The 14,661-nt window shown below is 39.7% G+C and overlaps 1 pseudogene; it reads right to left on the bottom strand.

Moving 5' to 3' along the window:
* Positions 1–423: 423 nt before the first annotated feature.
* On the bottom strand, positions 424–7,876 carry LOC122762198 (annotated as a pseudogene).
* Positions 7,877–14,661: the final 6,785 nt, after the last annotated feature.

Raw genomic sequence — 14,661 nt, 5'->3', positions numbered from 1 at the left:
AATTACAATAACTTGCAACTTGGCCCTTTGATATGATGGATAATGGCTAAATTATTATCTCTGGTGTGATAATACCCCCCCCATGTGGTGTGTGCGAAAATTTCCTCCTGTGCATGGGACTAATAAAGGATTATCTTAGATTATAATGTATATTGTATTTGAATACAAAATAACACTTGATGGACAAAGCCATCTGAAGACAAATTTATTACAAACAAATAAAAACAACCAGTGCAGTAATAAAATCAGTAAAAAAAAGAGTGAGCATTCTAATAAATATATACACATGTAAACAATAATGCAACTCTAGTGAAACAGTGTATATAACAGATAACAAATAGCAATATACAATAATATATACATATAAAACAGAACAGAATAGAATAAGTGAAGACAAATACAACACAATACAAAAATACAAAATTATTGTGGTGGCGCATCTTTCCTTTTGCCATAACCCTGGGCTTCAAATGAGGCCTTCCACTCAGCCAGAGTTGTAGTGGCTGTGGCTTGGCAGTACCAACTTCCGAAGTACTGCTGGTGGGTGGCAGGGTCTCGCTCCCTCTTGCACTGCTTGCAAATGATGTTGTCACTCTTTTTAGTGTACTTCTGCTTTTTAATGCCACTCTCCTCTTGCTGCATCTTTTTTTTATGGTACTGCTGTGTTGTGTATGGCACATCAGCTGCCGGTTTGGTAAGAACCACAGCCTGCACCAGAGGTTGTGGTGCAGGCAGGAGAGGTTGTGGTGCAAGCAGAAGAGGTTGCGGTGCAGGCAGGAGACACAGCAGGAGCAGCTGAAAAAAACATACACATCAGAATACATTACAAACATCTAAAACTCCATGTTACACAGAATCCTTTTTCTAGTTGTATACTTACATGGATAAAACTTTGGTGGCTTCTCATTGTAGGTGTCTCCACCACGACTCAGAACAGCCACCCTTGCTGACTCTTTCACGCGATCTGGCGATCTGTATCACAGAGGCTGGCAAGACCGTCTCCCCTCTTCCTAAATTTAGGATCCATTCTCTATGGTTGAAAAACAAACAACAGTTAAAATAAGCTCGGTCTGATCTCTTACTGCAAATACATTTATAGAATTTTCACTCAGTCTTCTTCAGTAATGCATAGATGGAAGCATGAATATGTGTGAAAGTAGAAGTAGGCCTAGGCATATATGAATGTGTGGGGACATGAATGTATGTTTGTGTATTCACTGTTGCCCATAAAGTTGGAATAAAATATTTGTTACCTCTTCTCATGAAATGACAATGTGACAATGTGATTTATTCTTCATAAATAAAGTGTATATCTATAAGGGGCCGTCAGGGACATTATTCAGAATTACAATTCACACACACTAGTGAAATCCTCTCACACACACAACTGAAATGTTATGCTCTCACACACACTAGTGAAATGCTCTCATACACACATGTGAAACGCTCTCATACACACATGTGAAATGTCATGCTCTCATACACACATATGAAACGCTCTCATACACACATGTGAAACGCTCTCACACACACATATGAAACAGCTCTCACACACACATGTGAAACACACATGTGAACTCTCACACACACATATGAAACGCTCTCACACACACATATAAAACGCCACACACACATATGAAACGCTCTCATACACACACGCTCTCACACACACATATGAAGCGCTCTCACACACACATATGAATACACATATGAAATGCTCTCATACACACATATGAAGCGCTCTCACACACACATATGAAAGCTCTCACACACACATATGAAACGCTCTCACACACACATGTGAAACGCTCTCACACACACATATGAAACGCTCTCATACACACATATGAAACGCTCTCATACACACATATGAAACGCTCTCATACACACATATGAAATTTCAGTGTAACAGGACAGCATTTCAATGTAACAGGAAGGCGATTCAGTGTAACAGGAAGGTGGCTTGAAAGAGGAAGTGTAGGCTATTTTTCTTTTTTTGAGCATTCTGAGGACACACATGCTGTCTACATGGTGGATAATCGCTGGAGGGGAGTGACAGTGCTTAAAATGAATCTTCATCTGTTCCTCTTTGTTTTTTGTTTATTAGTGCAAACTTTATTTTATGATGTGAAAGGGAATGAAGAGGATGTAATACGTTTTTTTACAAGCGCTTTACAGTCTATTGTATCGCTTCAGAGAAATGAGCCCAATAATTTTGACCAGGAAAGGCTTTATAGAGTCCTTGATGACCATGCAAGAACTATATCTGCTCTTCATGCTGTGGTGTCCAGATATGATCCTTGGAATAGGGATGTGAGTCACCTACTGGGATCACTTCACAGGTGTTTTCGCAGTTTGCTTCATGAACACGAGGCCAGACAGAGGTCTGCTAATACAAATTTGTTACCCCCAACAACCTTCACTGGTCTCGCTGGCCATCCCAGATTCACCATAACCATTGAACAGATTTCTCACCTTGTGTCCATTGGCATGACATGGCAGAGAATTGCATCCTGCTTTGGGATAAGCAGAAGAACTCTGCACAGACACAGACAACTACTGGGAATTGAACCATTACGATATGCAGTTATGTCAAATCAAGAACTGGATAGCCTTGTAACTGTAATATTACTGTAGTAAGAGTACTCCAAATGCAGGTGAAACCTATGTTCTTGGAAGCCTGAGATCACGTGACTTAAGGATCCAGCGCTGGCGGGTCAGAGACAGCCTGGATCGAGTGGATCCTATTGGGCGATCATTTAGATGCCGTCATGCTATAAGGCGGAGGGTCTACAGTGTTCAGTCCCCCAACCAATTATGGTAAGCTCACGGTGAAAGACTTGCCAAAATCATTTTTAAAGTAAAGGTGCCATTCCACACCATTAAAAATAATGTACAATAAAGTCCAGCATAACCAAAAGTTACTTTAAAGTATTTACTGTGGTGGAAAACACGCCATGTCAGTGTTTTAATATTGTTTTTGTTGTAGTTTTCTTGTTTCATAATCCTGTTGTTATATTTTACTGTTGCAGATATTTAGGATTATTCTTGTTCTAAGCTGTAGTTAATGCACAAGTGTAATAATACTGATTCTGGTCTCCCAACAGGCATTTCGATGGAAACCACAAGCTGGTTAGGTGGCGTTTAGTCACGCATGGCTGTGTTGATCGCTTCAGTCGGACTATTATATACCTGCGGTGCTTGTCCAATAATAGAGCCTCAAGTGTTCTGTCATTATTTTTGGAGGGCGTTGAGAACTTTGGTTTGCCTGCAAGGGTCAGATACGATCATGGCATGGAAAATGTACTTGTTGCACGTTTTATGTTGGAAAGAAGGGGACTGGACAGTGTCATTACAGGTGTTTCAGTACATAATCAGAGAATTGAAAGACTGTGGGCAGAACTCAATAGAGTTGTTTGTAGACACTTCATAAACATATTTAACTTTATGGAAGAACAAGGTATTCTTGATTCATTGAATGAACTACATCTTTTTTGTCTGCATTATGTTTATTTGCCCAGAATTCAGCAGGCAGTGACAGAATTTATTAACCAATGGAACAACCATGGCCTCTCCACACAAGGGTGCCAGACACCTCTTCAGTTGTGGCATTCAGGTGTCATAAATAACATTGGAATTCAACCAGTTATAAATGACATTCTTCATATGGATACCCACTATGACATCAGTGAACACGAGCCTTTGCCAGGTCTTCAAACTAATAATAACGTTACAATTCCAGACATTAACATAACAATCAATGAGACCACAATGAACATGATTCGACAAGTGAATCCAGTAGAAAATGATGGGAACTATGGAATTGATGTGTTTTCCTCACTCCTGCACATATTTCAGTAAGGAGACTATGTTAATATGTTTTTTGTACTGTTTTGTTAACAATTTGTAGTTCACACTTCTGTAGTTTAGATGGTCCTTCTTCTTCTATAAAACAGAACAGAATCGACCAATCATGAAATTATAATGCATAAGTGTCGCCTCCATCTTCCCCCCCCCTCCATACCACTGTGGGCCCTTGAGGGGGCAGTAGTAAGGTTAAGTGGCTGGCCAGTGACCAAGAGGTAACTGGCTCAAGGGGGGGGGGCTTCCTACTCCTATGCATGCATAAACATATATTTATTAGGCTTTCCCTAAAGTCCTTGCCTCAATAGTAGTTTTTTAATAATAAAAAATATATTATTACTCAACCAAATTGCAAGGATTTAAGTCAAGTATGGTACCTTCTGCATCTTGAAGATAGTCTCTCCAGAAGGTAATCACCACTTCCTCTGCAACTCTTTTGTTGCTCCCTTCTGGTGACAGACGAATGGCGAAAAGATCATCTACCTGGTCAGCAGTCAGTGTACTTGTACTTGAACCCTGTGGATGACCTGAAACATGACAATGTCTTGTACCAGCAGATCCCTGTCTCTGACTGACCGAAGAGGCCTCAGACATCCTGCATTGGCCAAGTATTCAAGCAGAGGTGCCTTAGACTTCTCAAGGTCCTCAATGGTTGTGCTTTCAGATACCTGGCATCACAAGGAGCAGCATATTGACTTGTTACAGAAGCTAGATATTAGTTAATAACTTATTGGCAAGGGCTAACCCTTTAATGAAAACATCAGTAATAATAAATGAACACTATATGGCACATACATTAAGAATATCTCCCTTGATCAGGCAGTCCTCATAAATTGAGTGACTGTGCATGAAAGAGAATAGTGAGAGGCAACCATGAAAACTTTAACTACTGATTCAAAGATCTCAGATACTGGAGGTCTGTATCACTGATTTTCTAGTGTTCCCCGCCAGTTCATCACAGTGCAGGCTTTCACTGTGACACTGTAATGCCAGTGGTTTAAAAATAAAAAACACTTTAATGAACAAATTTGTGGCATAATTCAAACTACAACATGGAATACAGGAGTTCAGCTTTGAGCCACACTAGAGTGGACCTGTAGTCCCTGTCATTGTGGAAAAAACAGTTGCAACTGACCTTTTTGACTTTTTCCAAGAGGTCTGCATCAGCTATGTCTTCTAGGACTGGATTTGCTGAAACATCAACCAGTAAAGAAAATACTACTGGGGAGAGGAAGTTTGGTGGTGGACCACCATGTACCAAACTTATCGCGATGGCTCTGCCTGCTATGTAGTACCAGTCCTCTCTTAGAGCTGCAAAACAACAGAATAAGAGGAAATGTAATAATGCAAAAAAAACAAAAAAAACATTAAGACTTACTTATGAAATCAAAGTTTATTTTATTGTTTAAATTAGAAATCAGTCCAAAAACGAAAAAGTTGCATGCAAAAGTCACGATAGATGAAAATAGCTTCATTATTATTATTATTATTATTATTATTATTATTATTGTTTTTTTAAAAAAAGGAGATCAGTACCGGTACTGTTGAGAGCAAAGTTTTTGCTGTTTTCTTTTCCCTCAAACATGGGGGACTTTGCAATGCTCTCTATTAGGAGCCTTAAGAATTCCCTCCTTGGACCTCCTAAATCAACTCCTTCCTCATTTTTTCCCATGTCATCGGAGAATTTTACAGATATCATCAGGTTGGGCTCATAGGACAGCCTCTTGAATCCTCGAATGGCTCCCTCCCAGACAGCAGATCTATTTATGTTAAATCGGCACCGCTGATTTACATTAATTTTGCTAGCCAGTTCCAGCAGTATCTTCTTAACTGGAACATTTTCTACACTATGAAAAAACATAAAAAATAATGACGATCAGACACACAGTGATGTGACATAATTTTTAACAACCTGTATTTTGTTAAATTATTGCTTATAACCAAGCAATTATTTTAAAACACCTTTTTTCTATAAACTGTAAACTAGCCCATGTTTAAGCCATTAATTGTTCAATTACCCATATCATAACATCATGTAAGGATTAAACATTCTATATCAATGATCAAATTATCCTTATCATCCTTATTTCTCAAACTCATAATCTGTGTGCACTACTCACATGTGACTCTCCATACTGGCAATTATTGCCTGCTGTAATCCTTCATCCTCAGAACTATCATCAGAAATAGTAGCAACGAGTGTTAAATAAGAAGAGTAGTTGTCCTCATTAAGACTGCTTGTTCCATTATGTCTTGCAAGGCAGACTTCATCAGGACCACTTATGGCTCTTGTGCTGCTTGTGCCAGGCCCACTATCAGGACCACTGGTGTGAGGAATACCATCATTTCCTGCAGGGCACCCTCCATCAGGACCACTTATTCCTCTTGTACTGCTTGTGCTAGGACCACTATCAGGACCACTGTTGCCAGGATTCAAGTCACTTCTTTCCTCACGGTTGGGGCTGGCGCCAGGGCAATCGTCAGCATCACTGCTAATGCAAACACTAGACCTTGTATTCATTTTTGACGTTGAATGGGTACTATTGGATGAAAGTTGGTTATCGTCTTCACTGTCATCCTGAAACAGAAAATGTGTGTATGTGTATATTTACATATTTAATTATTTATTTTACATATACATTACTTGTTATATAAGGCACCCTTACCAAAAGCATCCTTGATGGTTTTACATAAAGAGCTTTAGTTTTATAAACCTTATGGATAAGAATTCCATTCAGCTCCTGACCCTTTTGGAGCTTAGGGCACACCAGCTTATTGCCACAAGCCATTAGGAACTGGAGGCTACAAAAAGATGGGGAACAAAGACAATGTCTTAATCTAGCTAAATAACATGTTGTAACTTGTCTTTATCTTACAGATAGAATGTGAGTGTGTGTGTCAGTGTGCACAGACGTGTATCCATGTATCCCTTGACTTATTACTTCTAATAGATATGTGACCAATGAATGAAATGATATTAAAATGATAGTCTGCTATTAAATGGATAGAGTGACCATGATTGTACTTGCACTATACTGTAAGTGTGATTGTTTAAGAAAAAAAAATACAAAGAAAGAAAGAAAGGGTTTACCTGACATCTTCCGGAATACGCTCACCAAATCCATCCCTGATGCGTTCTATTACAGTCTGGTGGTCCCAGACTTTCTGGAACTCAAAGGCACTGAGGATGTGTCCATGTTTGTGCAGCCATACTTTTGTGCCTTGTTTGCAGACAACTCCCCATGATGGATTGGGGAGTAGTATTACATCTTTGTTGAAATGGTCATGCTGCTGTGCACGAGCTCTGAAATCATATAAGAACATCAGACTGTGTGTAAACAGACAAGTCAAGCTGCCACAGCTTATACTATTCAGAGACCATGGCAGCAGAGCATCATGTTTAACTGGATAAACCATTAGGCATCAGATTTTTTAACTTTGGCAAGTATAAAAAAGGCTTACCCTCACCACTTATCAACCCTCCTTTGGCTGGAAACCAACCTCCCTATGCCTATGTTATACATTTCCTCTTATGTCTGCAGAGATTTTAACGACGAAAAATCTCTGACAAAAAAAAAACAACTGTCCACAGACAAATAATACAGTATTTGCATCTTATCAGTTAACGGTTAACAATCGGTTAACGAGCTTCGGTTATCGGTCAGAAAACCCCCCAAAATATTCTAGCTAGAATGGCAATACGGGGTAAATATCCATCTCACCTTCTTCTCCTTGTGCCCGATGTCCATATGCCGAAGCTCTGCTGAGCCTGATAACGTGGCACGGAGGTCCGGACCGGGCACGCAGCTGGCTGTGGCTGGCCGCTGCGGCCGCGAGATGGGAATAGCGTTCTAAGTCGACTATCCACCGTGTCGGCACCTGAGGCAACGTGCGACTGTTGCCCATTTGTTGTTGCATTAGACAATGTTCGAATGGTCTCTGCCGACGCCAAAATGTTATTTAGTAAAGCGGCAGCTTCTGTTAGACCACCGGACAGCTCCTGAGACGACATCTGCGCTCCAAAGACGCTACACTTCCTCTTCCGAGCCGCCTTCCGTTTACAGTGAAATGCCTTCCGTTTACAGTGAAATGCCTTCCGTTTTCACTGAAATGCCTTCCGTTTACACTGAAATGCCTTCCGTTTTCACTGAAATCTCAGTAGTGTGTATGAGAGTGTTTCAATAGTGTGTGTGAGAGCATTTCACATGTGTGTATGAGAGCGTTTCATATGTGTGTGTGAGAGCGTTTCATATGTGTGTGTGAGAGCGTTTCATGTGTGTATGAGAGCTTCATATGTGTGTGTGAGATATGTGTGTGTGAGAGCTTTCACATGTGTGTATGAGAGCGTTTCATATGTGTGTATGAGAGCATGACATTTCAGTTGTGTGTGTGAGAGCATTTCATATGTGTGTATGAGAGCATTTCACTAGTGTGTGTGAGAGCATAACATTTCAGTTGTGTGTGTGAGAGGATTTCACTAGTGTGTGTGAATGGTAATTCTGAATAATGTCCCTGACGGCCCCTCATATATATCTATTAAAATCTTTATTGATCAATCTCTTATAAACATATCAGTGAAGATTCAAGCACATATAAATAAAATTAAAAGATCAATGTGTCTGAATACAAAATCCAAATCCATTCCAACTTTAACAGTGTATCTCTCTTAAAAATATATGTTTCTTATATTATATATTATATTTTAAATGCTTCTTTTTTAATTTAATAATTCAATTCTTAGCTGTTTGTATACTTTAATACAGAATATAATAAGTTACCATAACACTCAAACTATATCGACTTATCTATACATATCTGTTTGGCCTCTTTTTGATCCAAATAAGCAATAAAAGCAAATATTACGTTGGTAAACAAAATAAGTCACCAGCCCGTTATTAACAGTGTTGTCGCGTTACACGATTTCCTATGCAAACAAGCATACAGTTGTGACTGTTGTAAGCGTACTGAAATGATCGCTTAAATGCAGCAAAAGATGACGGTCTGGACGAAATAGCGTCTCTCAAAACTCTGTAGCGATACCGATTGCGATCGGTCAAATCTTGGTAGCTCATGACGAGCGGTGATTGGTTCTTGCAATTCTTGGTAGTGGGGCGCCACCCGATTGGTCAATTCTTGGTAGCGAGGAGTGATTTCATTGGCTCTCACATGACGGCCGGAGCTCGACTGACAGGTGACAGGGGGCGCCTTATCCTCCACCAGAGGGTCGCGGGGGTGCTGTGCCAATCTCAGCTACATCGGGCGATAGGCGGGGTACACCCTGGACAGTTCGCCAGTCCATCGCAGGGCCACACACACAGATAGAGACAACCAACCATTCACTCTCACTCTCACTCCTATGGTCAATTTAGAGTGTCCAATTTACCTAATCCCCACATTGCATATTTTTGGACATGCAATGTGGGAGGAAGCAGGAGAACCCGGAGAGAACCCACGCACACACGGGGAGAACATGCAAACTCCATGCAGAAAGGCCCTCGGTCCAACCGGGGCTCGAACCCGGGTCTTCTTGCTGCAAGGCGAGAGTGCTAACCACTATACCATCGTGTGGCCCCCACTTGATCAATGATTATTTATATGTTTATATTGGTCAAGTCAGTTAGATCACTCATCATCACACATCATTTTAGTGTAGTTCACACAATACACATAACCGAAAGGGAAAGCGGGAGAAGCAAAAGCTTATCTAGTCCCGCCCCCATTACCCACAGAATACATATATTCATCGTACATGATTTCATCATCTTGTTTTTGTTGGTTACATTTGCTTCCACTACCGTCTCCACACGGTGTCTACAGGTTTCTGTCTCTGACCTTTGTCATACTTTCCTCCAGGGTCATTCTGTATCGATTAACAGTCATAGCTACATACTTTTTTTTGCTGACCTTCACTGCTGTTTTGCTCTGTAATTGGCATAGTGTAGAATTCTCAAGGCTCTTTTTTGGAGTATAAACAGGGGATAAGTAGTGTGTCCCCAGACCTCTGTACAGTATTGCAGGTGTGGGGAGACTAGTGCACAATACAACAAGTATAGTGCCTTCTGGTTTAATAGTTTTTGTGCCCTCCAAAGTATGGACACACTCCTGGCCAGTTTACCTTTTAAGTGTCTGGTGTATGGCTTCCAACTTAACATGTCATCAATAATCACTCCCAGCACTTTGTACTCATTAACCCTTTCAATGTCCACTCCATTAACTTGTATGTTAATACTTTTCTTACGGCCTTTTTTTCCCATACAGCATATATTTAGTTTTCTCTACATATACTGATCACATGATCAATGTGATCAGTATATTAATTAATTATTAATTAATTAAGCCATAATTAAGCCATATAAATACTATACATATGTTATATTTTCTGTTTTTTTACATTAGTTGTTCATTTTACACATAATTTGGTATTAAATTAATTGAAGTAACAAAAAACCTGAGGAGCCACTTGGGAACTGAAAGAGCCGGCTCTTTTTAGTGAGCCAAGCCCAAAGAGCCGGCTCTCCACAAAGAGTCCGAATTCCCATCTCTACTTCCTTCTAAAACCAAACACTGCTCATGAGAGACAACTTTCCCCTTCACAAGCTGAGAAAGAGTAAGGTCCACAGAGGAAGAGCCCTCTTATTTTTCCAGGACATGTCCCTCAGTGAGACTGGGGCAGACTTTCTGGAGCCTGACGCTGCAGGCCAGTTTTCTCCTGCACTAGTGACTCAAAAGGCAGCTTTTTTGTGATTTTTTTTTTATGAAAACCTTATTATAATGATCTAAATTTTGTGTTTAGGAAGGTTTGTAACCTATTTATAATCCTTAAATATATCTTATTTATGAATTTATTGTCCTGAATCCAGTAATTAGTGGGATTTCAATGAATTAATCCTTTTATTTTGTCTTTTTAAAGTTAGTAATTACTCTTAAATCAACAAATTCTGTGTTAATGTTCCAAATGTATCTTATTTATTTTTTAAGTTTTTTATCAAATCATAAGTAAATTAAAATGTAAAGGCGTGCCTACGAAATTTACGAAACAATATTTTTAATTACATTTTCCTTAAAAGTGACCTACAGGGTAAGTTTAGGGTCTAGGGACAGGGTCAGGGACAACTTTATTGTCATTACTCAAATACATGTTTCGGGTAACAAAATGAGATTTGCATCTCACCAAAAGTGAAACAAGCAGAAAGTGCAAGAATATGTATATAATGTATACGTACAGAGGTACATATACATACATATGCCCTCAGCCGAACCAAACCATGTTGCCTTCAGTGTGTTTGAGAACCGCAGTCTTTTTTTTACTACACCCACAAGAGGGCTACAGCGCCACCCGTAATAACTTATTACGTTATTGGCAAAAAGTTATATAAGTTATATTTCTGGTTATTACGTTATTGGCCTTGCATTAAAAAATCCTTGATTAATGATAATAATAACTGAGGTATGACTTTATTTTATTTTCAATTTCTGGAGAGAAAGTGTCACACTTAGCCTTAATTCAAGATTCAAGAAGAGTTCTTTATTGTCATTCCAACACACATTAAGACATGAGGTCAGAACAAAATTTCAGTCTCCTCCGATGTGCAGGGGAGAATGGGGAGATGTCTGCTCCTCCTGAAGTCCACGATCATCTCCTTTGTTTTCTTTGTGTTGATGCAGAGGTTGTTTTCCCTGCACCAACCCTCCAGGTGTTCCACTTCCCGCCTGTAGCTGGACTCATCATTGTTACTGATGCGTCCAACCACTGCGCTGTCATCAGCAAACTTCACAATATGACAGCTGGGATGTTTAGGTGAGCAGTCATGAGTGAGCAGGTGCGAACAGAAGAGGGCTCAGCACGCGGCCCTGGGGGGAGCCAGTGCTGAGGGTGATGGAGGTGGAGGAGATGTCGTGGATCCTCACTGACTGCGGCCTGTCTGTCAGGAAGTCCAGGACCCAGTTGCGGAGGGGGGGGCTCAGTCCGAGTGAAACGAGTTTATGGATCAGGGTCTGTGGTATGATAGTGTAGAAGGCTAATGTGAAGTCGAGGAAGAGCAGGCGGACATAGGAGTCTTTGCTCTCCAGGTGAGTGAGGGCTGTGTGGACCACAGAAGAGATGGCGTCCTCTGTGGATCTGTTTTTCCTATATGCATATTGGTGGGGGTCCACAGGGATGTCTACACTCAAAAAAATAATTGAAGCAAAAACGTTGACTTTATGTATTTTAATTACATGAAGTTTTTCCATGTAATTTTATTAGGCAAGTTCAATGTGAGGGTCCTATTTAATTCAATGTGTTTCTACCATGCTGAATCAGTGTGAATACATTAACTAAAGTTAATGCAAAGGTAAACATAAACCTTATGTGTTCATTCACTTAAAGGTAATGTGAACTTTCACATAAACTGAGTGTGTTAATACAGTTAAAGGTAAGGTGAACGTTCACATAAACCCTATGTATTAAAGTATACAATAGTAATGTTTTTCAAATATGTTATCCTACCTCCTTAAAAAAAAATCACAAAGCAACGCGCAGCATATCTCCGACAACTTTATTGGCAATTTTCAAAATTACAGTAACTTTAAATATGTCTGCACCACATGGATGCCACACCTGTGGTGTTGGAACTTGAACAAACTGGCACTTGTTTCACAATAAGGTTGGGACATAGCATCACAATCATGACAAAACTGTACACATCCACATTGTAGGTGACTGTCCACCTGACCCCCAGGGATGTTCAGAGGCAGAAACTAACAAGAGGATTAAAGGAGAAGAGAACTCCACATAAGAATCTACAAGGTCTGCACACATCAATATTGGTAATTATTGAACACAATTTTCAGAAAAATGCAAGTTGTTTCCCTTACTAATGAACAAATAACATTTAGTCAGTTACAGTAATGAAAGCTGTGCATATGAATGCTGTATTCCTCTTCAACTGGAACAAAATAATAACTGAAACTAAGTAATATCAATGAAAAGTGTCCAGAAGCAGGTTCGTCTAAACAAATGCCCCATCCCTTCAAACAGCACATTCAACACATTTCACAGCACAATCAACAATTTCAAACAAAGTCAAAGTAGATGAAGAAGTTCACAATGGCAACGTCCAACACACTAAATGTGGCTGGGCTCAATTGTCCAGCCCCTTAACTTCCGAGCTCACTGAAGCATCTTTATTTTAAGTGCTTGGACCTTTGGGGACAGTCTGTTACCATCCAAGTTCATCAACACTTTCTGAAAGAACTCAAATGTGAATTTGAGTTCCTGGGGATAGCTCAGGTTGAGTGTGTAGATGAGCCCAAAAAGCATGGCACACCCAAAGGAAACACTTCCCAGATTGCACAGAAGTTCCACGCCCTCAATCACTACTCCAACATCCTCTGGCTTTCCCTCCTCATCAGCACCCTCTTTTTGGATCACATACAGCCCCATGGTGGTCTGTGCGATTTCTCTCTCAGCTTCCGCAATGTTGACGTTCTAATGATGAGAAACAATTTGAGCATTTTGAAATAAACTGATAAAACATTGCAGGACTGAAAGATCACAATAAAATCAAATGCAATTACTGACCAAGTACTTCTTGATAATAGTGTTGCTGTCCTCATTGAGATAAGCACAAAGACCTTGAAGTACACAGTCCCTCTTGACTTCGATATCCTCACTCTGCAAAAAAAAGTATATGAAATATTAAAGCTATTCATTTTTCAAGACATTTTCCAGCATTTATCAGATCTTTGTCACAAATAACCCCCATGTGAAGTGGAGTGGAAGGTTGCAGAGGTAAACAAAGATGGACATTAAGAAGTGGAAGTTAAAGGGGAGGAAGAGAAGATGGATGAAAGAGGGGTGATCATGTAAAGAGAAGAAATTGTAGGAGATGAGAGGAAGAGTGGAGGTATATAAGTAGGAAGATGAGGTATGGAAGATGAAAAGACCAAAATATGAGGGGTCCAAAATCTCATCCACAGAGGATATAAAGGATGGCAGCAAAGGAAAGAAAATTGACAGAATAACAAAGCTCATTGAGGAGGAAGATTAAATAGATGAAGGTAGATAGGAAACGAAGATGTTATATTGGCAGAAAAACCTCTTCTGGCTAAATAATGTAACAGTTTACTGCACTTGCCTTAGTTGTCGGAGCCATGAGAAGCCTGATCTTCTTTCCAGCAGCTCCTCCTCTACTGCTGAAGACCTTCATCAAGTTAGGTGTGTATTTGTCTACTTCTCCCAAAAACTTGGCTTGAAGTGGCAAAGTTGTTATACGCATGAATTCTGCATTTATCTGTAGGAGAGAGGGGAAAAAATGTGTTAATGGGAAAAGAGAGAATAACTTTCTAGCTTATAGATAGTCTATAAGACAATAGATATTTTCTGTGCTGAAAAAGGACAGACACTTGGGCACTATCAGATGCAGATAAATCACATCTCAATCCAATCCGGGCTTTGTCAAACCGTTTACATTTAAAGTATGTTAAAGTCTTAAAAGCACCTGCTCCAGCTCATATTAGGCTAGAGAGCAGTTGCACAAGTCATCAATAAAAAAGTTGGGCAGCTACAAATAAAATAAAATCTTGAAAGCTGATGGCATGTCAATAGATTGATATCTTTGATGGAATGGAATGGAAAAATTAGTGTCCAGTCTCCCTCTATAATCAATCTCTGAAAACAGTCTTAAGAAATTCTGTTGACATAAAAAAACCTGCTTACCATTGTTTTTATTGTAGAAATAGATATGTTGATATAAAATAAAATAATATTTTCCCCGAGGTAATAATTACCTTAAAATCATTTTGGAAAGCAGTTAC

The sequence above is a fragment of the Solea senegalensis genome, unplaced genomic scaffold (assembly GCF_019176455.1).
Source record: "Solea senegalensis isolate Sse05_10M unplaced genomic scaffold, IFAPA_SoseM_1 scf7180000015389, whole genome shotgun sequence".
Lineage (NCBI taxonomy): Eukaryota > Metazoa > Chordata > Actinopteri > Pleuronectiformes > Soleidae > Solea > Solea senegalensis.
This window is presented reverse-complemented; position numbering and strand designations above follow the sequence as displayed.